Below are 13,247 nucleotides of genomic sequence, written 5' to 3'. Positions count from 1 at the left end.
AGAGAACAGTTTATTGCTGTGTCAAGTAGCGGCGCCGAAGTTATATTATCGCCCCACCCCCAAGCTGGCTTACGCCGAAGACACTCCGTTTGGTTGACACGCAGCATCTACCATCGACTACGATGGTTGAGAAGTGATAGCGCAGGCCATTTCTCTAATGAAGGGTGGTAAGGGGCTTAGATCCAGCCGTGCATCAATTACTGCAAATAAGCACAGGTTCTTCAGTGTCGGTGCCAAGTGCAACACGTGGAGATCGGTCAGCGATCTTCGCTCCTCAACTACCTGCTCCTCATCCTGGTCGGATGCCGGTCCAAAGCCACCGATGATAAACACTCTTTCACCCATCACTGAGCAGCCATGCAAGAACCTGGGAGATGGAGGTGAGCCACATGGCTTCACTTCGGTCCAGCACGACGTCACGGGGTCGTACTTGTGCATATCTGCTAAGAAGGTCTTCAGCACACCGCTGTACCCTCCGAAAATGTACAGCTGTTCGTTGAACACGAAGGCTGAATGTCCTCGCCGATACACAGGGGGAACGCCTTGTACCTGTGGGCGCACCCAGGAAGAGTTTGTCGTTTGAAAATAGTATAGGATGAGGAAACGGTCGGCTCGGCTGCCGCCGAACACATACATGCGGGTCCCGATGGCAGACGCAGATTGGCAGGCATGTAGAACCGGAGCGTCTCCGCTGGTGGGGACACGATGCCACTCTAGGGTATCCAAGTCAAGGACCCGCATATCTGGCGAAGGACCTAAGTCACTGAAGATATACTTGCGGTGACCCACAACACAAGCTGTGCTGCCATACGTCGATGAGCGCACCTCACCGGACACCGCCAGTCGGCTGCATGTCATGGTGCTTGTGTCGAAGCGGTAAAGGACACTCGGGGCTGGGCAGCTGCGCGGGTCGCCCCACAGATACGCGCAGCGGCCGTACGCTACAACTTTGGGGAGGGAAATGGTAATCGACCCAGCGTCGGGAATTTGCGTCTGCACCACATCCCACCGGTGCGACGCGGGGTCGAAGATGAACACGTGGACCAAGTTCTATGCCATATGGCAACTGTCGAACGATTAAACCTCGCCGTTCATGTGTACTGCCCTGCGGGTGACATGCTCTGTAATGCCGTTTAGCCGCACCGTCCACATCCTGCAGAGATACCTGCTTCAATAAGAAACAAGGGCCAGTCATTCCAGCGATGGCGGTGGCATCATGCGGCTTTTTTCTGAAGCAGCGATATGGTGATCGGTATTCGTGGCGCGTGAAGACTTAGTGCGTCGACGGGTGACTATTTCCATTAGATTTTTTGATATGTTTGTCATTTTATGACACTCACACGAATGAATGTTCGAAAAAGGACATGTACTCTTGCAGTTACCAAGATTGAAAGCGCTAAAAGCCGTTATAAAGTGCGCATAAGTGGTCAGGAGGGCTCTTTTGCCATTGCGGGTTTGTTTCAGAGCGAATTACTTTTTTGACGCTACATGATAAGTGCTTAACGGTTTCGAATCGAGGATTTTGTTTAGTTGATCGGTCATGCCAGTCGCATTGATAGGGATTGAATATCTGGCGGCCTTAAAAAAAAGCGTGAAATATATATTGCTTAATGCTTAAATCGTGCGCTACTTTTTTCTTTCGTTTCGCGCATGTTTTGTTGCCGCCTTATCGTCTAGCATGTGCTTGGTTAAGGTGTCATGCAGCGCTGGTCTATACATAGCTCGAGCAACAACCACTTTGTTCAACCTTGCGGCGATGGTGGAAATATGGTGTGAATCGTTGGCATTTTGCCTTTTCATTTTCCGGTTCTGGTAAGGAATGCCTAAGGGGCCTGAATACCTGCAGCTGTTTTGGTCACTGTGCCTTCTATATATACCTTTATATACGTGGATTTGAGGAAAGGAAGTGGCGCAGTATTTGTCTCACATATCTCGGTGGAAGCCCCAACCGCACGGTGAGGAAAGTGAGGAAGGCGGGAGTGAAAGAAAAAAGAGAGCAGGAGGGGCCGTAGTGGAGGGCTCCGGATTAATTTCGACCACCCGAGGACCTTTAACGTGCATTTACATCGCACAACACACGGGCTCCATTTGTGTTTTCCCCTCATCGAGGAGCAGGCCGCCGCGGCTGGGTTCGTACCCGGTTACTCCTGCTGGGCAGCCGAGCACGCTAACCTCTGATCCATCACGGCGGGTATCTATCGGTTGTGGGAAACGTGTTACGAGCGGAGCGCAGTGGGTGGCAATTGTTGAAGTGGCGATTTGCAACGGACAGCGCGAAAGTGTGTGGCAGTTGCACACGAGGCGTGATCGGTTGCGGCGATAGCATCGCGCCCTCGTGCAGTGGCCGGCGAAGCTGACCTGTTTGCCCCACCGCGGGTTTGAAACGCCGTCATGGCAATATTAATCTTTTGAACTCATACGCAATAACGGTGTCTGATCAATTACGTTGAATTACGCTTCCCGTACTGCTTGAATTGGCAATGGAATAGACGCTTTATTTGCAAAGACCGCTCGCCTCTCTTTTTTGAACTACCGGGAATAATTTCTTTAGTTATTGAGCAGCATAAAAAAGAACGTTAACATTGTATCTGACTGGCTTCTATCGACTTGGTGTCGCTGCTTTAACCCGACAGCGTTAAAGACCCCGGTGTGCTCGTCGGCGTTGTGAGCGAGAAATCATGGGCATGGCTCTGGCAGGTGGTTCCCTGAGAGAAACCTAGGAGGCGATTGGGCCAACTAGATCACGTGTCCTTGTTGCGTCATCCCAACCTACACACCAGACAGTGACCAAACTGCACACTGTTGCAGTTAAATAAATAATTGGCAGCTCGGAAACAGCAACCTGGGTCCCACAAGGCCCATTGCTTAACCACTGCGCCAGTGCGAGAGTAGGGGTAGGAGGACTCCCAAGGATTTATCTGTGTAAAATAGTCAATGGCCTGCATATACGGGAATTAACCCATCATGATATAGCGTCGTACTCTTACGGGGGAGCTTAAGTGTCCCCTCTAATTTTATTTTCTTTTACGCGATATCATTAAAAGTCCCGTCCGGCCGAAAACCCAGCGTCACGATCGTTGACACAATGGAAAATCCTGATTGGTCGAGAAGGTAGTGGAGTAGGAAAGCAATTTTGCTGATATCAAAAAGAAACTGTGGTCAGTAGAAATCGAAACCGCCACTGAGGAACGTGCGTTAAGTGGGATATATAGAGGTCTTGTACGAGTACGGCCAACCCCCCAGCAGACAAATTACATTAAAGGACCACATAGCTATAATGAGGGTCAATAATTATCGTCACTAAGTAATGTGGACGACCATGTGCAATAAAAGAGTTTATGATTTCGACAAGTGTGTTGATGTCTGCAAAACGGTGCGCCAAGGAAAACCCTAGCGACCGTATGGACACTTTAACGCTATTACGTCGTGCTATTAAGGTGAACTGAAGTTTCCCAGTTTTTTTCTTGTCAAGTAATAATCCTTAATCATGCCCAATATGCAATGCTAGATTCAAACTAAAGGAACAGTTACCACCAGTAACTTGAATTGCAGCGAGGCATTGGCTAGCACGCAGATCTGAGGACTCGCGTCTACGTCACTCTGCCTAGGTATTGGGACCAGTGCCATGGTCCTACGCGCCCTGGACACATGCGCGTAATATGAGGGCTGCGCCGTGGCCCTGAGGCCTTGAACGGTCCAAAGTTGCTTGCATAAAAAAGTTTTCCATCCATCATGGGGGCGCAAGCATTTGGACGTCCGGAAGTGAGGGGTCCTGTCGCGTAGCGAGTTTGAGGTCGGCTTTCCTATCGCGTTGACCCCTCTCCCAACGGCCGCATGTTAGCTGCCTTTGGCCTCCCCCCGAATGTTCAAGCATTCATGGCTGTCTAGTACTCATGCTCGCATTTCTTTGTGACCTCAGCTGCACGTCTATGTAGGTCTTCTTAGAGTCCGCGCTTGTGTTTGCAATCTTACGAGCGCAGCAAACCTTGTGTGTGCACTGGGCCCGCAGTTCCGTGGCTTCTGAAAACCACACAATGCCTTTGCTACTCAAGAGGTTCAATATTCCTAGTGCTTCACGCCATCACATCGAACGATGCACTAGGCTGTAGCGAAGAAAAATGTGTCTCGGTGTCATACACGCCTGCGCCACCTAGTTCTTAGCGTCCTTCCTGCCCTCCTCGTTTCCCCCTTTCCCTGCGCAACCCTTCTGGCACGCTTTACCTGTCTCTTCTTCGCGTAAGCCCAGGAGCAGTGGCTATATCGTCATAATAGCAATGGATGCGTTAGAAGCTTTCGCACTAAAATCAACACAGGCTTGCAGAAAAAAAAAGAAAAACGCCTACCATACCTGTTCTTACCCAGTGCTTCCCCGACAGCAGGAAGGAAAAATTAACGCCCGGTTTCATTTTTGAGAAGATTCTTTACCGCAGCACGATGTGGAACGTGCTGCTGAACGGCGTTCCAGAACTCGTCAAGACATGCGGTCGCCATCAAAGAAAAGGTCGACTTGTTCGACCCGTTGTACAACTACCACGATGACAGCGATGAAATCTTAGGCATCCGCTTAGGCGTATACATCTGTAAGGAGATAGCGCCACCCAGCGGCGTTCGTGAGGAGAAGAAGACAAAGCACGAGGAGCGCGTGCGGAGGGGTACGCCGGGAGAGGTCGAAGAGGATTACGTGGGAGAGAAGAGAAGAGCGCGGTGGGTGACGGACGTGGACGAGTTCTGCTGGCTCCCCGAGTTCCGGGCTTGGGCCTCAGCCGCAGACGTCCGGGCCACCAGACCTGAACATCCATCGTCGAGACCTCAACCACCAGGCCCAGGCGCCACTCTTCTCCGTCCATCCGTCAGCTGCTCCATACAGGCCGCTTCTGGCGCCTACGTGACTTTTCCGGGATACCAGACCTGGGAACCGTGCTGGGAGCCCACAGACGCCGACGCTGCGGTAGCGTTGCATCAACATTGGAACGCCCAGAGACACCCTGACTGCCCGACACCCAGCCAGTCCTCCCCGCTCGTTGCTCGAATAAGAGACAAGTAGTGTGACTTTCCTCTTTGACTTTCTTTTTCCTGTATTTTTCGTAAGCACTTTGTTCTGTTCCCCCGTGTGTTTTTCCCGTGCGTTGCGTCCTTGCTCTCTTGTTCCTTTCCTTTTTTCACTCTCATACTGAAATTGGTCTCCTTTCCGATAAAAGCCACCTAGTTTATTGTTTGTACTTTTGTGTTTGTTTAAAATAAGACCTGCAATCTCACAGATCCTCACAACATCTTCCACCCTGCAATGTGCAGGTGGGGTGTGCCGCTGACTGACCTGCACCCCGAAGGCGAGCCCATTAACTTTAGCGACCACAGCTTTGTCGCCTACGGTGACTGTGCCTACATGCGCGGGAGCTCCTCGGACGTAAGGTCACGGATTGGCCGTTTATACCGGTTGTATATCCTTGCTATGACATGGAGCCGCCCTTAGTGCTGCCAAATGCCCATACTGACCATCTTCTCTGCTTGCGTGCTGTGTCAACGGATGTACATCTTTGATTTATTGCACCCGGAATCCTCACAACGTGTATATTATCTTGACCTTGAGAGCCTGACGTGGCATAGCGCTCCGACCAGTGCAGAGGCCCCTGATAGCCGCTGCTTCCACAAGACGTCCGCAGTCGGAACCCGAATGCATGTTTGGGGTGGCCAGGCGTTGAACATAGAGGTCAACGACTTTTCAACTATTACTGTTAGCCTCCCTTTGTGTTGAGATGTGTGTAGCTCACCGCGAGTAATATCCTATCAATATTTAGAACTTCGAATACAAGGCTACCCTCGGCGCAGTGGCGTAACAAATTTCGGCTATTTCGACGGGTCACTTATGATGGATCTGTTGCTTTTCGTGCGGGCTTTTCGAAAGCGGACGTATTTTGGCGCACTGTGAGCAAAATTTGTTGGGCCGGTGGTAACTGCGTTTTGGAAATTCTAACAGCTGATATGAACATTACTGAAAGTGAACCACGTGCCTTTGAATTAATAGAGACCAGCACTAAGAGATAAAAAAATTTGGCGGGGGCTTATCTTTTGTTAAGCCTGGTAGGTTGCGAAAGGAGATGTTTTGTACTGCATATGCAGCGCCTCCAGTGGTAAGAGCGCGGCGCGCCGTGCCAAGCGGCCGCCGTTACCCGACGAGCCGAGTTGGTAGCCCGTCTCTCGCTGCTGGCATGAAGTCGCGCCATAACGTCACTAGCGCCTCTAGCGGGAGGAGGGCGGCGCGCCGTGCCAAGCGGCCGCCGTTACCCGACGAGCCGAGTTGTAGCCCGTCTCTCGCTCCTGGTATAACGCCATGCTGTGACATCGCTAGACATGGTATGACGTCAGAGGTCAATCTAATGATCAAACGTGACAGGTGGCCGCCGCTACGCGAAAGGCCGTTCCTGGGATTAGTGTGGCTTTCGCAATAAAAATTTGCAGTGGTTTAGCTCTGGTTAAAACGGGTAAATATCGTTAGCAACGGTGCGCGCGTTCTTCTGGTGATTCTTCGGCGCGTTGCCTTCGGCTGGTAGCATTGCGGCGTTCCTGAGCAGTCAGGTGTTGAGATTCATCGGTGACAGATGACCTGGAACAACTCTGCGAGGTAGAACGGTGTCGCCGAGATACATCCCTAGCACGACGCTTTGCAAGACGTTCTTCAAGCTGTTCTGGCGTCTCTTGCGCATGTTGTCGCTTTCTTGCTTCTTCCTGCCGCTGCCACTTCTCCTTAGAGGACTGCATAGCAAAGCATTCACGCCAAGGCAAGCGTGCATTTATAGACGCTCTACAGCGCGGGAGCATGGGCGCCGCCATATTTGGTCACGTGACCATTCCGCCGCGCGTCCAGGGAGTCCACAGAATGCCATCGCCCGTTCGGCTGTACGCATTGCTCGTCGGCTAATTGGTTTGTGAGGAAAGGAAATATATCTGTATCACATATATCGGTGAACACCTGAACCTCGCCGTAAGGAGAATGAAGGAAGATTGGAGTGAACGAAGACACCGTATTCATTAGACGCGCCTTTGATGATTCGAAACCATCCAGCTGGCATAGCGGAGTGGTTAGCGTGCTCATCTCGCACTCTGGAGACCCTGGTTCTATTTCCCAACTCGACCAGTTTCCTACTAGGTGGTATTTATATATGTGGTCTGATTAGAAATTAAGCTAATTGCTTAACCGATATTATTCGAATGCCATCGATGCACTGCGCGGCAATGCTGCTAACGCCGGCTTTGAAGGCCAGAAGTGGCGGACCTCCTAGTGGCGCTATCTGTCGTATACAGAGCGAACTACTCGGCGCCGCGGGCCGCGCGGCGTGCCGATGATGCTGCCATCTGGCGGAGCGCGGCTGAAGCAACGTTGTTCAAGATCATCCGTCCCTACCGACCCGGGCTACGCGTGGAGGCGAAACCTACAGTTGTATTTCTAAAACAATAAAATTTAACTAGTCAGTTCCAGCTATGCTACTAGTCAATTTCAGCTATGCTGGTTAGCACACTTTAGCTGTATTCGAACAGGCTAGAGCGCTGAGAATGCTAAGCCGTAAATACCACTCGTACTGAAAAAGGCCAGTTTTAAAAATTGCGGAACAACTTAGGTTATACATCCGGCATACGCCTAACTTGGAGATGGAACACATTCAGTAGAGTTTAACATGGCCAACGCTTTCCTTTTTGTTTTTATGGGAATAAAGATTACAATTTGGATTTTGTCGTGTATGGATTTTTTTTCTTTCTTTCGAATTTACTCATGCAGAACAGAAGAAACTCATCAGACTTGGCTCCAACATCATTACATGATAATTTGAATTGCAGTTAGATGGTTTCACGTCAAAACAAAAAACAGTTCTCTATAAAGATAGTAATGGGTGCCGATTTTGGTCTTCGACTTGAATTGTGGGCATGGTAGAAAAGTTATTTCTTAATTGACACTCTCCAATGAAAGAAAAAACAACTTTTGCTCCTGCGCAGCTTCTGGAAGTAACTCTTTGCCCAGACGTTATTATTTGATCGTTTCAACAGGTTTGAACCCAGGAATGCATTTAACGATTGCTTTTGCTAATTGAAAGTTTTTTTTTTTTCAACTTACACAATGCTGATGGATGTCATGGCAAGAAGGCTGTAAGAAAAGCTTGACAAAGCCAGGACACTAGTGAATGGCAGAACAGAAGTGCACAGATGAGGCTGAATAACCTACAAATTAACATAATAAATATCATGAGCATTGGCACCCGAAAGAAAAGGAAAAACAGAACCTATATATAAATGCATTAAGTCTGTTTTGTAAACGCTTTTACAAATAGGTGCGCCTCAGAAGTGAATGTCAAATAAATAAAGTAATGTGAAATTAATACTGCACAATATATAGCAGCGACTCTATATGAATACATAATATTACATTGTCTGCATTCGTAGAAAATACTGCATTCAACGTCTTTAAAGTGAGCATGTCGACATAAGGTAGTTAAAAAATGACTTGGAGGGAAAAGAAACAGCAATGAGGCTGCATCCGTGTCGTGGTGTGGAATCGAGCTGACTAACATTCTGCAGGCAATAAGATTAATTGGTTAACCATTAGCGATGTTACAGTTTAACACGTCATGTAGCGCTCTAGGTGATTACGTACTGCAGTACAAGCGGCAACTATCTAATTTACCTAATATATCTGCTGCGTTAGGCGCCACCGACTGCCTATTTCAAGTCGTGCGATGACGTTGCATTACCAGTGAGTGAGTGAAAAACATTTATTGTCCAACAGAATGAGACTACCTCACCCAGACCTCCCCTGTCCCATACCCTCAGTTGAGGGAGGAGGATCAGGAGAGATCCGGCCGCATGGGGTAGTCGCGTCAGATGCTGGCCGGGATCTCTTGTATCCCGGCGGCCTCTTCAGCCAGTCGGACGGCGGTGAGCTGGAGCTCAGGGTCCGAGCTCCGGAGCAAGGTCTCCCAGGCGTCTCTACTATTAATGTTCTTCGCCCTGCCTGGGGATTGGCTACACTCCCATATTATGTGGTCGAGGGACCCTTTCGCTCCGCACTTCTTGCATTTATCGTCTTCTATTTCAGGAATTAAATGTTTGCATAGAATTGGGTGTGGGTAGACATCTGTTTGTAGACGCCTCCACGCCACCGCCTGTTGATTGTTGAGTGTTATGCTAGGCGGGGGAAAGTGCCTGCGATGTTGTCTATAATATTCTGTAACTTCCTGACAGGAAATTAGTCGCCCTTCTCTCCCGTGATCTACGAGCGGTGGACCGTCGTGTGCAGCTCGGTGGTAGAGATCTCGAGCCACCTCGTGGGCCGCCTCGTTGCCACGGACAGATTCGTGCGCGGGGGTCCAGATTATATTGATTGTTCTATTCAATGTGGCTTGTCTTAAAATTTTGGCAGCAAGGGGAGAGACTCTCCCTCTACTAAAATTTTGGACTGCAGCTTTGCTGTCGCTTATGACGTATTTAGCTTTGGAACCGACGCAAGCTAGTGCTATTGCGACCTCCTCCGCCGTCTCAGTGTTTGTCCCTAAGACGGTTGCGGCCGTAATGAGGCTACCCGCTCCGTTCACTACCGCGACGGTCGTGTACTGACTATGTATATCACCCGCTGCGTCTACGTAGGCGACCTCCTCCTCAGGCTTGTCACCGTAGATGCGGTCTATCACCTGTGCCCGTTTTTGTCTTCTTTCCTTGTTTATTTCTGGGTGCATGTTCTTGGGTAAGGGGGGAATCCTGAGATTGCTCCTAATCTCCATGTGGATATCCTCCCTCTGTCTAGCTCCCCTATCTGTTTTGAGTCCGACTTTGGCTAGTGTGGCTCTTCCGGCATGTGTTATGCTGAGTCTCTCTAGCTGTGATGTATAGACTGCTTCTGCAAGCTCTGTAAGCGTGTTATGTATGCCCAGTGATAGGAGTTTTTCCGAGGATGTGCACATGGGCAGGCCTAGAGCTTTCTTGACGCACTTCCTTATGAGAGCGTCGATCTTGTTCCTCTCTGCTGCTTTGAGATTTAGGTACGGCGAAGCGTAGCTGACTCTACTTATTATGAAAGCTTGTATGAGCCTAAGTAGGTTTTTTTCTTTAAGACCGCCTCTTTTGCTCGAGACACGTTTGATGAGATTGAGGGTCTGCATCACGTGGCTCTCAAGCTTTTTGATGGTTGTCATGTTTTTTCCATTTGATTGCATATAAAGGCCTAGGATTCTGATTGTGTCCACTTTGGGCACCTCCTTTCCTCCTACAGAAATCTGAATTTCCGAGGGTGGTTTGTTCCTCAGAGCCTTATCGTTATATATGAATATTTCAGATTTTTCGGGCGAACATTCTAAGCCCCTTTCTTCTGCATACATCGAAATAATATTGGCAGCTGCCTGTAGGGTTTGGTTAATCTCTGCATCACTTCCTCGGTTGATCCATAGATTAATGTCGTCCGCATACAGGCTATATTCTAAGTTTGGGTTGCCAATTTTCGCAAGTTCGCCCGGGAGTTCTCTCATGGCCATGTTAAAGAGAATGGGTGATAGCACCGACCCTTGAGGGGTTCCCTTGCTTCCCAGCTTTATTTCCCCGGATTTAATGTCCTGGAAGCTTATGCTCGCAGTTCTATCTGTGAGGAAGTCACTTATGTAGCGATAGGTTTTGTGGCCTACTCCGGCGTGGCTGAGTCCTTTCAATATTGCCTCATGTTTGACGTTATCAAATGCCTTTTTGAGATCGAGACCTAGGATAACCTTTGCATCCTTGGTTCTGGAGTCAATGATATCATGTTTTAATCGCAGCATGACATCTTGTGTGCTGAGATGTGGTCGGAATCCATACATCTCATCTGGCCACTTCCTATTCTTTTCCATGTAATTCGATATTCTGGTTTGGACGACATGCTCCATTAGTTTTCCTACGCACGATGTCAGGGATATAGGTCGGAGGTTCCCTATCTGCGGCTGCTTCCCAGGCTTAGGTATTAGGACCACGGTGGCTGTTTTCCATTGCGGGGGAATCTCGCCCTTCTCCCAGCACTCCTGCATGTAACCTGTGAGGGCCTTTATGGAGTTGTCGTCGAGGTTCCTTAACATTGTGTTCGTAATCCCGTCTGGACCAGGAGCCGATCTGGTTTTGAGTCTGACTATTTCAGCCCTTACCTCGGCTACCGTAATGGGCGCGTCCAGGGCCTCGTTCGGGGCTCCTTCATAATCGGGAAGCCGGCTTTTATTTGTATCTCCTATGTAGGTTTCAGCTAGTTTACGTATGAAGCTTTCGTCATCGTATTCCCCACACGCGTGTCTAACTTTGGTCATTGAAACTTTTGCTTGGGTCTTGGATTTTTTGGGGTCTATGAGATGCCTAAGAATGTTCCACGTCTGGGGGAGATTCATGCTCCTCTCCATTTCGTTGCATTTGCTATTCCAATTTTGTTGGCACAGTTTAAACGCGTAATCCTCTATTTCTTTATTATGCCGCACCAATCTTCTTTTGAGATTGCGGTTGTTCCTGCCCTGTTTCTTTAGTCGGCGCTCAATGCCTTGTTTGGCTTCCCACATGTGTAGGAGTCGGCTGTCCGCTATCTCGGGGGCTTTTTCCCCGTCTAGCACTTTGGTTACCTTTCTGGCATCCTTCTTAACTGCTTCGCACCACTCTCCGATATTTTTTATGACTGTCTCGTCTCTGTTTCCTCTGAGCTCCCTAAAGTGGTCCCACTCTGTGATCGTCGTAGGGGTTTGTTTCTTGCCTATTTGTTTGTTCTTGGTTCTTATCTCTGTTGCTATGACATAGTGATCGCTGCCTAAGTTCTGTTCCGTGTTAATCCATTTCGCCGTTCCTACGTTTCTAAGGAGGGTTAAATCCGGTGAAGTGTCCACGCTGACGCTATTTCCGGCTCGTGTGGGGTGCTCCGGATCGGTTAGTATCGTAAGTCCCAGGTTGTGTATATCCTCCCATAATTGTCTCCCTTTTGGGTCTTCTTTCAGGTACCCCCATTCCGGGTGATGGGCGTTGAAGTCGCCTACTATGACTAGGGGTTGGTTTTCGGCTATTTTAAGTGCTTTGTTAATTATCGCCCTAAACCTAACCTTCCTCTATTTGGGTGGGCTGTATATGTTTAAGAGAAAAGTGTTTGATTCTCCCTTCTTTCCTGTTAAAATTTCCACGAAGACGTTTTCGATTACGTTGTCTTCTAGATCATGCTCTATTGTTGCTACGTTTCTCTTGACTAATGTTGATACCCTTGATTTGTCTCCCCTATTGCTATGGAAAACCTGATAACCCTGAAGTTTAACCGGACAGCCGGTCTCTTGCAGCGCAACTGCCAGCGGGGCTGTATCGAGCATCGACAAGGCGCTTTGTAGCACCGGCCGCTTGCGTCGGTATCCGCGACAGTTCCACTGCCAAATTTGGGTACTACTGCACGATCTGTCCATTGCTAAGCTTGACGATATTCTCCTCAACCTTAGCGAGCCGTGCATGTATGACGGCATTTTCCCCCTTTAGCTGCTGAAGTGCCTCAGTTATTAAATGGAAATGGTTCTGCATTTGGTTCTGGATTTGGTTAGCAAAATCCTCTAGTTTCCTATCCCTTTCCTTTGCGAAATTTTTCAAATGTCTGTCCATTTTGGCTTCTAGCTTGTTTAGCTTTTCGTCCACAGTCAGGTCTGAGTTGCTCTCTTCCCTTATTCTGCGCTTGGATGGGGGCGGGACGGCATCCTCGACCACCATGTTACTTTCGCTCTCCTGGCTATTATTTAGTGAGGTTTGTGCTTTAGCTGCTACCAAGGATGGTGTCCCTGTTTGGGGAGTGCTTACAACTGCCGTTGGCTTAGCGTCTGCCGTAGTCAGGGCTGATTTTAGATTTTGTATCTCCCTCTTAAGACTGGAGATCGTATCACTCATATTTTTAACGATATTCGTTAGTCTTTCTATTTCCTCATCTTTCTTATCTTTCTTATTATTGCTGGCATCGCTCTGGGAGACCATGTTCGCAAAACTCACCCCTTTGCTTTCGCCGCCCCAGGCCGTTGATCCTCCCCGGGCCCGGCTGGAGGTCCGGTCTCTCGAGCTCGAACGTCTCCTGGATCTGCTTCTTCCTCTGGAGGCGCTCCGTCCCCGGGAAGTTTGTCGTTGTTCTCCTCCTAGCCTCGGAAATGAGTTGTCTCGAACTGTATAGCCACTTCCCTCGCTGCCTGGTTTAGTGCGCGGGCGGCTCTGGTGCACCTGTGACTGTTGCGATCGGTCGCTGGCTCCTGCCG

Source organism: Amblyomma mixtum, chromosome 7, assembly GCF_055824585.1.
Source record: "Amblyomma mixtum isolate Tamu chromosome 7, ASM5582458v1, whole genome shotgun sequence".
NCBI classification, from domain to species: Eukaryota; Metazoa; Arthropoda; class Arachnida; order Ixodida; family Ixodidae; genus Amblyomma; species Amblyomma mixtum.
Note: the sequence above shows the minus strand (reverse complement) of the source record.